This window comes from Rhea pennata, chromosome 4 (assembly GCF_028389875.1).
Source record: "Rhea pennata isolate bPtePen1 chromosome 4, bPtePen1.pri, whole genome shotgun sequence".
Lineage (NCBI taxonomy): Eukaryota > Metazoa > Chordata > Aves > Rheiformes > Rheidae > Rhea > Rhea pennata.
In genome coordinates, this window is record NC_084666.1 from 8,440,097 (window position 1) to 8,452,381 (window position 12,285).

General features: G+C 40.9%; 1 protein-coding gene across 3 annotated transcripts in view; it reads right to left on the bottom strand.

The window, feature by feature from the left end:
- Positions 1–9,944, bottom strand: part of FAM53A (family with sequence similarity 53 member A) — a 76,533-nt gene extending 66,589 nt beyond the window's left edge. Inside the window, exon 1 of one of the 3 annotated variants that reach the window (XM_062574535.1) lies at positions 9,890–9,944. The gene's annotated coding sequence lies outside the window, so the exon portion shown is untranslated. The other 2 variants (XM_062574536.1, XM_062574537.1) reach the window with 2 other exon arrangements.
- Between the last annotated feature and the right edge of the window lie 2,341 nt (positions 9,945–12,285).

Genomic DNA, 12,285 nt, shown 5'->3' on the forward strand with positions numbered 1-12,285 from the left:
TTGGATGCATCTAGCTAAACAAACATCAACTGCATCCTAAAAGCAAAATCCCCATCATTTCTTCTGATCATTAAAGGAGCTATCAGAAGCTAAGCAAAGAAATTCTATCCTGAGTATCTAACCTGAAGGTAGGAATCACACCCCCATTCCACATCAGTCACCACCTCCTCAGCGAGACAGGGAGCTTCTTCTCAGACCCACCATTCCACAGATAAAAGTAGTTTCATACTAGATCTTTTTTATCTTAAACTTGCAGAACTACCATGCAACTCTTTTTTTTAATATATAAAGATACAGCATTACACAAATACCAGCAAAAAAGAATCCCTCTACATTTTTTGTACAGTTAAAAATAAGCAACTATACTTCCTCTCATACAAAAATGCAAACAAGTGCTAATGTTCAAAGCCATGCTCAATACACATTTTACCATTCATGTCACCTCTAACGCCTCAATTCCAATAGATGTTGCCTTACTTTTTTGGAAACGCATTGTAGATTAAAATGACTTAAGCAATCTTAACTACAGTCCTGCAACAAGCATTAGGCAGTTTTGGAAAAGGGTTATCAGACTAAACTCCCACTGAACTGCAGCATGATTTTGAAAAACAGATGTCCGTCTCTTTAGAGCACATAATGAAAAGCCTAAGAATGGTTGTAAGAGAAGGTACTACAACTTGTAGGTAGTTGTATCAAAACTGGAAAGGAACTTGTTCTAGAGGCACTGCAGTGCTTAACTGCACTTAAATGTATCTCAGTGAGAAGGATAAACTCCTGCATATGTAGGCACTAGTCAGTGCTATGATCAGAGTGAGACTTGAGGAAATTACCAGAAGGTGAAGATGTGAATACTTTGAATACTTTGAAACTTTACACAGACAGAAGCTGGAGGAGCAACAAGTGAAAAGTATTTACACAACTTGACAGAAACAGGGCTCAAGGAAACCCTTCTCTGTGAAGGGCAAGTTTTAATGTAGTGTAGTAAGGGAGAAGTCATGAGAAACAAGTTTTCAGCAGAGTGTTGCTACTACAGAAGGCTCAGCAAAAAATTAATGGAAGAAGTATCCTAAAAAAATAAAAGTTATATTCCCATTCCTAGCTTGCAATGTAAAAGAAATATTATCATAAGAAGGGAGAGCTTAAAATAACCCACACTTCACAATAACTACTGATGGCTTCAGAGTGACTCCATAACACTGGGAAGTATTTGCAAGATACCATATTTAGGCTACAATATCATAAATTTGAATAGAGTCAGTTTTTTTTTTAAATGTTTTTGGACATCACTTTCAGAAGTTAAATCTGCCTTCACTCCAGGTGTGCCTTCAGAACAAGTAAAAAGTCAAATTCATTTTACTTGCCTGCAGTCCCCCCAGATTTCAGCAGAATTCTGAGAAGAAAAAGACAATATGCACACAAACTGTTTTAAGAATTAAAGTTAACAAGGAGGTAAGTAGCATCCAGCAGGCTCATCAGGGATCACATATCAAAGCAAAACCTGTTACTCTAATGTCAAATAAGAACTTTAGAGATAGGACAGAACTTACTGAATTCACACATCTGGACTTTCAAAACACTTCTGATGTAAGCAGAGCAATCTACAGTGAATGCAAAACTTGTCAGATAACTGCACCAAGAGAGCAGTTATTGAGGGCTCAGCCAGCATGTGAGAATGCACCAAACAGGAGCCCAGTTCCAGTCACTGATTTCATTACCAGCAACAGATGGTGGGAAACAAGAGTAGGCTTGTCATACAGTGGACAACGGTAGGAAGAACTGTAAGACAGAATTAATTTTCTGCATAATTCTGACAAATTGTAAATCTGTTCTGAAATGTAAGATACAATTCAATAGGGACAGGTAAGAAGAAAAAAAAAGAAAGTACTCAGATTGAAATAATCTACTGAGCAAATAGCAAGATGAGTCCTTCAGAAGAAAGCTGTTGGTTACACTGGATCAACAAGCTGATCTTGAAACAAGTGTTAAGCTGTTGTAAGGAAGTCAAATGTATGGGGATGCATAAACAGCAATGTCAGCTCCAGGGCACGTGAAACAGTTTCTCTGCTTCGCTCACAGGAAAGCCTCAGCTGGAGGACAAAGCTGGGCTTTAAGAACCACACTTAAATACCAATGTGAACTAACTGTAGAGTTTGGAAAAGAACAAGAATGATCAGAGCTGAAAAACCCATGACCTCCCAGGAAGAACTGAACACACTACATTTATTCAGGCCAAAAGTACCACAAGGCTCTATGTTTGGAGGGGGGAAAACAGAACATGCAGGAAACAGAAACATGACAAATACCAGTTCAAATATTTTTAAAAGAATACCCCAGGGAAAAAAAGAATAGCTATCCTTCACATACATGCGGGATTGGGGAGTAAACTTCAAATACAAGGGAAGTGTCGAGTTTCACATTCACAAAAATTCTAATGCTGAGCTAAGTGTTGGAGTGTGGAGGAACTTGAAAACTACTCAAACATCTTTTAGGAATCACATTAAATACATGTGATTCCATCATGGAGCAGGGAACCCACCTAACCTACACACTTTTCAGCTCTACTTTTCTTAAGACTATCTCAGTTTCAAGCTATTATGTCTTTGCCTATCCTCTTACTGGATAGGCACATTCTGAATGAGTCAGAAGTTGGCCTTTTGATTGTTCAAATTGCAACTTCAAGATTCCTAGCCCAGCATTTGCACATTCCAGTTACTTTACAACAAAAGGAAAAAAGTCACAGCTGCCACACATTTTCTTTATACAGAAATAAATCAACCCAAGTCATCTCTCATGGTAGTAAGTAATTTTCTAGCACCACTGTGGTACATTTCCCCTCGCACCAACAGGCACCAGAATCATCAGGCTGCACACACATGCACACACATCTTCCTGAGCATCTCCAAGAGGCTAGAACAGGCATTTCTGCAAGTGATAAAATAGTTTTCACTGATGCAGTGTCACATATCCTCACAAAAATATATTCATCCTTCACTACAATTACAGCCTTCAGTTAAGACTCCCCATGTATGTAAACTAAATCCTCCAAAATGAAAACTAACATATTCTAGATTTTACAGATGGGGAGTTGAAGCAGAGAGCACTAGCTACAGCCAATCACAAAGAAATCTGTGGCTGAGAAAAGTTGCATGTTCACATTTAAGCTGTAAAAATCCAGAGTCACCAAAATGCAGAACGAACTCTAAGTAACAGTTTAAGCACAAAACAATCACACAACAGTTAGATACAAGCTGCTAGAAAGAAAGGAAAAAAAAAACTTAGTATTTTCAGCACTAGATATAGTTTTCCAGGGACCTCTCTAATTTGTTATAATGTCATCTTTCTGAACAGACTTGTGAAACAAGAGAATAAAAATAGCATAGCCCATGCTACCCTCCAACAGTTCAACTGTATCTTATTCAAATATTCAAGCAAACAGGTCTGCTCAGGATGTAGTGCTAATGAACAGCTATGAAATAAGCAAGCACACACGTAGCCAGCTCCAGTGCACTACCACACGCCCCCCTGGAGAAGCAAACAAGCTAAACTTCATCCATATGTTCCAGCAAGAGCAGTATCCTCTTCCAAACAGTAACTCTGTCACTGTATCTTATCTTTCAACAGCCCCTTACAGTAAGGTACAGCACTTAAACTTAAGCCCCCAAGATAGGTAGGCTTCTCAAACTCATCAAACCTCAAACGATGACAAAAATAAAACAATAATGGGAAGATAAGGTTTAGGTTCCCACTCCTTTCCCTCCTCCACAAGAACAAATAAGTCACATACTTTAGTCAATTTATGTTTCTCCTTTCTCACTAAATGCTGCATCAAACTGAACTCTGGAGCATAGCAGTAGTCCTAAGGCAAGTTTATATACTACTACATTCAATTCACTCAATTCCAAATAAGACATAATGAACAATAATTAAGCTAGTCTAACAGTAGTTAGAAATAAAGCCAAAAGGTTTCTAGTTCAGGACTGTATTATTTAACTGTCACTTCATCAAAAGACTACTTAGCCATACAAACAGATTCTAGGTGCCTAAACACATATCATCACTTAAAAAAAAAAACACACACCCCAAAGTGTAGAACAGAAGTCTCCTATATTATGAAAGCAAAGCTGGTTCATACAAAAGCGATATAAAGGGCACCTGCAACCTCTGCAACCATCCATGTGTTGTATAACAAACACTGAGCTGCAAAGGAGATAGAAACCAGCAAACCTGGATCCATTCGGCCTGGAGCATATTTGCACAACTCTGCATTGATTCACATTCTAGATCATGCCTAAGCCTCTAAATTAAAAACACAGAAAAACCCTTTTCATGCTGTGCGTGCTAAGGACATTTTTGGACTCAACGTTGACAAAGCAACAGGGTTTGACTGATCTGAAGGTCTTGGGGTTTTTCTGCCACTTGCATGCTTCTTTAACAAGTATGCTGTACTTCCACACCTCTAAAACAGAAAGAGGTCAAATCAACAAAAAACATGAGCAAAGACAGACCAGTAAATTTTTCAGTAGGAAGGGAGAGAGAATTAATGACAGTAGTATCTTTAAAAGAAGGATTTGCCCTATAAGCAAACTTTGAATGACAAAAATGGAATGGAAGAAGTCAAACCATGCAGTATCTACTAGTAACCACTGTGTATAAAATGAAAGCAAATCAGGAATACTTTCCTACTACAAAACGTGCAGCTACAGTGAAGGTGATGCACATAATCTATGTGTTCAGTAATAAAGGCATGATTTAGTACTATTTGCATCACCACAAAATATACAGCAAAAATTTAAGATGTTGAAATAATAATTTGAATTACCCAATTAGGGTAAAAACCACATTTACCCTAGAAATTAAGGATTTTTCTCCCTCTAAACTCCTTGAAGGCATTAATGCTGCTGAAAGTTATCCGAGATGGAAATAATAGACCTGAATTTAATTAACACTAGCAGAAGTTTCTATTATTCTCATTAATGTCACCAGTCTTGTCTGAGGTTTAGGACAGTAAAGCATGTGCATGTGCATTTTTAAAGTTGGTCCACCCAAACTTTAAAACAGAAATCACTATATTGCAAATGTGATCTTTCTTAAGCCCATGAGACATGTATTAACAAATCAACACCAAAGCAATTGCCTAGGATGGTGGGTGTTAAAGAAAAATATCCTTCAGATAAGAGCGCAGACCCTGTCTTCCAGCACTACACATCTCAAACAGTCCAAAGCACAAAAGTAAAGGTACAGACAACGCTGTAACAATGCTCATCAAACCCTTCTAGGCCAGCTGCGGTCTAATAACTAAAGCTGAGCAAATGGAGAAACAGCTTTCTCCCTTCTCAAATGCTTTTTCCAGTGACATACGTCTCAGTATACAGAGAGTTTTGCAAATGACACTTCTCCCATTAAACAATACTTTTGCCTAGAGCTAATTTCACACTCCTAGTTCTATCTGTACAGACTTTCACATGTTGAAGAGCAATTACTGTTACTGGCACTGAGCAAGGGTCTTTGAGTAGGTCGAAAGCTCTAGCCCTATAATTTGACCAATTACTGAAAGTATTTTTCCAGTACTTAACTACACTAGAGTTTATTTTTTCCACAGAAACTTGAAGCGTAGCAATGCCAAATCAGAGGAATAGTGCTAATATTGGCTAATCATAAACCTTGCTCTTATTACTAACACACAGCAACCATAAAATAAATGATACTCTGTTTCAATAAGATTAATCAAGTTCAAAGAGAGGAAAGCCAATTAGTTTTTATAACCCAATGATTTTTTTTTTACATTTAAAATAATTTAAATGTTTCGTATTTTAAAAACATTAGTTTCAACTATTTACATAAAAAAATATTGGTATCAGTAACCTAACAGTCATAACCTAAATAATGCATTTAGTAACAACCCTGCGTACTTCCCACTCCCCCAACCTAAAAATTAGTAGAAATAAGGCCTTCAGAAGTTATTCCTGCCTACTGCAAAAAATATTAATAGTTTAGGAGTTTCTTGACAGCTTACTGATGACATTATTTCCCCAAACTGAACAAACACAAAAGTCAAACCAGCCCAAAAGGTAACAAAGGCAATATTTAAGAGCTGATTTTCAATCCTTGATTTCAGATTCCTCTATAATCATATAATGCTGCAATATCCAGTTTGATTAGTACAGATCATGTGTAAAACAAAAAGTCTGCTGAGGTGTTAAAAATATGGTTTTTTTTTTAATTGAGGTTTTAAAGAATATCCTTAAAGCAAATCATTTTCTGAAAAATGTGACTGCCTCAATCTCTCTAGCAGAGTGTTTGCAGTTAGGAAACAGCAAAACTTGATTTTTGTTTCAGCTCCTTCATCACTGGATTACAGTAGTTCATTGACAGTCAAGATACTATTAACCACAAAAACTTCATGATACATCAAAAATAAGTTGTCAGCATAAAGGGCTACTTTTCAGCTATATGCAGTCAGACTAAAACAGGTTGCCTACCAAAAAGATTCCAGCCATTGAACTACAATGAGTTTAGATAGCTTAGATAGTTGTTTTCCTATCCTATCCTTGAATTTCTTTCCTAGAATCAGTGAAACAGGACTCCCTTTGTTCATTAACCTTTTCTCCTCCATAAATGCTCATATAGCACTTCACACATTCGGTTTGCGCTCCCCTTCTTCCCCCCACACCCCGACTATCATTAAGTTTATGCTTCTTATAGAATCTACATGAAAACAACAGATGTTTCTGAAGAACAGAAGAGTTCAAATAACTTAAGAAGGAACAGTAGACAGGAGCCTCTTACATGTCCTTCCACAGTATATTTCAAAATTTTTAAATTTTAGATACTGATGCAGTAAGACTAAAGAAAAATTAAGGTTTTATTAACATTTACCCATAAGATCATTCTTACACAAATATCAGATCTCAAAAATGTAGTGATCTAAAAACAGACCAATAGGTTTATTTTAAAGAAATAAAAATTAAAAATTGACAGTAAACAGAGGATTTTTTAAAAAAAACACACACACACACCAGTGCCTGCACATTTGCTGGGGAGAAGGAAACTCACTATTGCCAAAAGGCAAATTTGCTGTGCATATTATCACCTCCAAAATATGCAAAAAGAAATGTTAGTCAAGACAAATACTAACACTTTCCATTAAAAGTTTAACAAGACTTCTTACTAAACTAAGAAAATTCAAAACACAAAACAAAAAGGACAATTTCTTAGAACAAAACTCAAAAATAGCATCATAAATTCAGGGGAAAAAGAATCATGTTTGGAAAGTTTTAAGTACAAATGTTTCCAAAGGGAATAATCTATCAAACCACAGGAGGTGACTAGAACTGCCATCATCACTGTTAACACAAAGGAATGTAGATAGGGGGGCACAGCATTAGAGGAAGGGGGTGAAAAAAGAGAGAAGGGAAAATGAGAAAGAACCAAAAAAAGGGGGGGGGGGGGGGGAAAGAGAGCTGCAATAATGGCTACCAGACTCTGGAGGAATTTCTGTAAGAAAGAATAAATCTTACAGAGCAGTTTTTTTTTTTTTAAAAAAAGTCATATGTAATAAATTGAAAATAGTATCTCAGTGTCAAGCTTTCTGACCATCTATCACGTAGATTTTCATAAACATAGCTTTATGACCTATCCTAAGCCTCCAAACTTTAATTCAAATGGTTGGGAATACAAACAGATAACTCTTTTCAAACCATACAGGAGAAGTTCTACTATACCAGCTTTAAAATATTCAGTTATTCAATTGGCTTTACATTCTCAAGACAGAACACAGTAACTGTACATTACAAATTGTCTGGTAGAGGCCTTTAGGGGACAGTCAGAGCACGGCAACACGGAATATCTTAAAAGGATATCATTAGAGGGGTGATCTTGCAGATCAGTATTTTAGATTCATGTCTAATAGCTAGTATGTACTACCATATGATGGAAGAGTAGAATCCTGTTACTGACAAAAAAAAGACCATTGAAAAGTATCACATTAATGCAGATAGTATTTCCCAGAAACTTGAAATAAATACATATTAAAAATTTTTTTTAATCAAGAGTACCACATCAACAATATAAAGTTCAGCCTATTTTAAGTTACTTGGAATTCCACATGTAGGGAACTAAAAAGTCTCTCGCCTCTGAGTGCAAATCTCCAGGAAATTTCAAAATCTTTGCAATAATTACAAAAGTACAAGCCCTCTGGCTTGATCATGGACACTGTATCAGTAATAAAGCCAGATCTCAAACCACATTTCACTAGGAAAGTTTTTACTGTTCAGTGAACACTGTACTCCAGATTTCATAAGCCTGATTCAAAGCAAACAGATAATTCACAACTAAAATATATCCAAAAAACGTTTTAGCTTGCCACACCACACAAACTTACTGGTTCTTGCCAAAAATGGCTTTGACAAAAACATTTTACTGCAGTAAGGCATATGAATTGGAGGCAACATAACAGTAAAGACCGTAATAACTGTTCTCAGGAGCTAATTTTAATGTAAGCACAGTGAACCAGAAAATAGATTTGACCAGCTGGCTCAACTCATCCTGAGGCCTAGAACTCAGCATGCACATTAAAAGCCCATCTCTTATCTGGGCTGACTCACCAAGCCACTCTCAGCTGAGCAACCCAAAAGTTCTAACACTACTACAAGGCACTATTTATGTAACAGCTATTTTCTGAATAGTTATGATGGCTACATGATTTAACTAAAGAGAAAATGGCTTAACTTTCAGATCTCCGCCAGAAGAGTCAGGATAACTGACGCAATGCTAAATGAGAGGATCATCTACAACAGCCGTCTCATGAGACCTAAACTGACCTCTTTAAAAGCATCCAAAATTTCAAGTACACAGTTTTATTTAGCCTTCATGCAGGCTGCACAGGAAAGGAGACCTTTAACAAGTCAAATATTCAGAACAAAGCCATGTTACTGCTCTTAGAAAAGCTAGAATAACACAACCTAACAGCATATTTACTCTTAAATCTCAAACTTCCTTTTTTGAACCTAACAGGTCTTCATACTTCTAAGCCTTAAATAAGAAATTGACTTTCATAATGAAAAAAAAAAAAAAAAAAGCTTATTACCAGGAATCATAAGAACACTTGCAGTAGTTTGCAGCTATTGTTGAGAGCATGTACCTACTCTGACGTAACTCTATCCCTGAGCAACAGAAGGAAGAATTGTCTCCGAACACTTTGATATGTATATGTATACATGCAAATATCTCACAAAAGGCTGCCTGCACGGGGCTCGTGTCTCCATGAACGCCAGAGCCCCTTCCCTCCCCGGAACGTGCTGGGCAGGCCAGAACCCTCGCCTGGAGCGGCACCTCCTTCTGCAGTGCACAGCACTCAAAAGCAGCAAACCTGATTTCCATCCCGAGCAGCGATTATTAACACTAATAAGTTTTCCTTCCACTAGAGCATTAGGCAGCTCCCGTTTTGCGTTTATCAGACTCTTCAACTAATGGGAGGGCAAAATGGAGCTAACCTTTACCTCGAGCCTCTGCGGAAGGATCACGTCTCCCTAGACTTCACGGCAAAAATAAACACACGCACACATACAGCGAGGCAGATGGGTATCGGAGCCAGCAGCTTCAGGCCCCCATGGGGTGCTGCTGGGGGGTGACAGCCTCCCCAGCCCGCTCCAGCACGCCCCCGCAGCCCCCCGCCGGCCCCGGCCCACCCCACGCGGGGGGCCGCCCCACTCCCTCGGCCCGGCGCTCACGAAGGGGCCTGGCCTCGCTCCCCCCTCCCGCCGCGCCTCGAGCGTGCGTGGCGCACTCACCCCCGCGGCCGTTAGCGGCCACCCCTTCCCGCCGCATAACGGCCGCCGGCTGCGGCCGCGCTCGCGCTCCCCCTCCCCCGCAGGGCGCCCGCAGCCGGTACCTGCGCCCGGCCGCGCCGCGCCGCCTCCCCTCCGCATATGAACAACGCTTCTCAATGGCAATCGAACAAAACACAGCAGGCTCCGCCCCCTCCCGCCACCGCCCGCTCCCATTGGCCGGGCCGCCCGCCCGCTGCCCTTTGACCCGCGCTGTCATTGGACAGCCTGAGCGCTGGCCCGGCCCACAAGGGGCGGGGGACGGGGGGCGGGGGACGGGCCCGCTGCAAACGGGGACGCGTAGCTGTGACGCCGCGGGGGCGGGGAGGGCTCTTCGGACTACAGCTCCCACAAGGCGCTGCGGCAGGGAGGCGCCCTTCTCTCATTGGCTACATGCAGAGCATGCGGAGACGGGCTCGCGAGGGGCGCGGAAGCTACGCGCCTTGCCCGCGGCGATGATATCACCACGTCCCCGGATGGAGCCGCAAGGAGGAGGCGCGTGGCGCGGGGCTGCACGGAGCGGCCCGGCGGCGCACGCATGCGCGGTGCAGCCCAGCCCGGCGGCGCACGCATGCGCAGTGCGGCGGCCGGGGCGCCTCAGGAGGGCGGGAGGCGCTTGTTGACCCCTCGCGCCTCGCCGCGGCGGTTGGGCCGCCGAGGCCGCGCCGGGGCGGCGGGGCAGCTCGGGGGCGGCAGCCGGGGCAGGCGCACCGCTCCTGTGGCCGTTCCACAGCAGGTTCCCCCCGGGGACCTCGTCCTGCCCGCGGCGGGAGTCGCCAGCCTGCAGCGCCCGCCAGGTCCCCGCGGGAGCTGGAGCTGGTGCCATTTTCTTTTTTCCTTGCAAAATGGAGGCCAGAAGAAAACACATCTGCTTCTTATTCCGCAAGAAATGTTCCTATGGGAGTTTTTGAAAAGCAGTTATGAGTCAGCTGTAGTGAGGAAGTGGGATGTGTTTGGACAGCAGTTACGTTGTACACTTGTCCGGGCAGAGGCTGCTTTATGTGGATGCATAATCCCCGTCATGAGAAACCAGGCCCTGATTTACGGTTGCCTACAGGCTTGACGTTATGGGTATTTTTTATTAATGGTAACTCTTAACAAGCTCTTTGCATCCCTTTAACAAGCATCTGTTATTTTGGCCTTCTGCAACCTGTTCTTTAGTGTTTGCACATGGAGTCACAGAGTGCTCTACTTCATTCCCTCTCCTTTTCTTTCACCCAGACATTTTTTCGTTGGCTGTATGTCGTTACCCTGTAGGTTTCCGATGAATTACGAGACTGTGCTGCATTAAGTTAACACTGCGGTGCAGAGTCCAAATCATAACTTTGTTCCTGGAATATCTTCAGTTTGCTTATGTTACAGGCTTTCAAATTTTAACCTGTTTCATAAGGAGTCTGGTAACTTAAAACTAATTATATTCCAAACTGTGTGTTTGCATTACCAGGTTTTGCTCCGTGTTCTTCATCACTCTGATCACAGTCTTTGTATCTTATACAAAGCCTACAATACCCTGTTTCTTGAAACCATTTGCATATTTATTTTCTTCTGTAAACCTTAGGCTGAAATCTTTTCAAATAGTTTTCCAAGATAACTTTCTGAAATTGTACAATGAATATTTAAATTAGCGGACTAGTTCTCTGGAAGATCAACACCTACCTCTCATTAGAAAGATCGTGGAAGTGATTAAAAGATCACAGACAAAAGTACACAGCTGTCTCCCATAGTTCAGTCCTGGCTCTTGAAATACTTTCTGGTTGTGCTCATTTTGCTTCTGGCCTTATTGTGAATTCTAGTACATGGGAAATTGTAGTTCAGCTGCTTTCATGATCCTATCCACATCTTTGGCAGGGATTTGGCTTCATCCTGTAATCAGTTTTGTACACAGAATTCCCCACTGAAGCAACTTATCCCTGAAGCATTTTGTAGCTAAATTATTATCCAAACTTAGAATTAACCATTTAGTAAAAACAAGAAAAAGCCGTAATGTAATTTAATGTTTCACGGCCATTATATCTAAGTGTTCTACCCACTGGAGTTTAACAGACTAGGTGAGACGTTTTAATACAAAATTGGATTTGCCCTTACCTACAACTTTAGCTTTTCCAAATCATATTCATTATGTTGAAACATGAATGTTTCCTTGAAGCCACAGTACTTTTGTCCACTATTTCTGTTTCTGCTGCAAGTAAGGTAAAACCAGAGGGAACTTCATGGTTCTAAAACTGCTTCTGCATTGCAACTGTTTACTTCACAGCCACTGCTGCAACAACGGAGGAGGCATGTGGAAAGGACTACAGCCTCGCTCCCATAGCAGTCTGTGCCCCTGCTCTCAAGTTCCACGGTCTGAATACTACAAATAAAGTAAAAACTTTGCAGTAACTAAATTATCTTATGGATTAGATAACACTAAAGTCTTCTTTCTCCTCTTCTGTTGCTCTCAGATCTTCCTCCCCTCATCTCC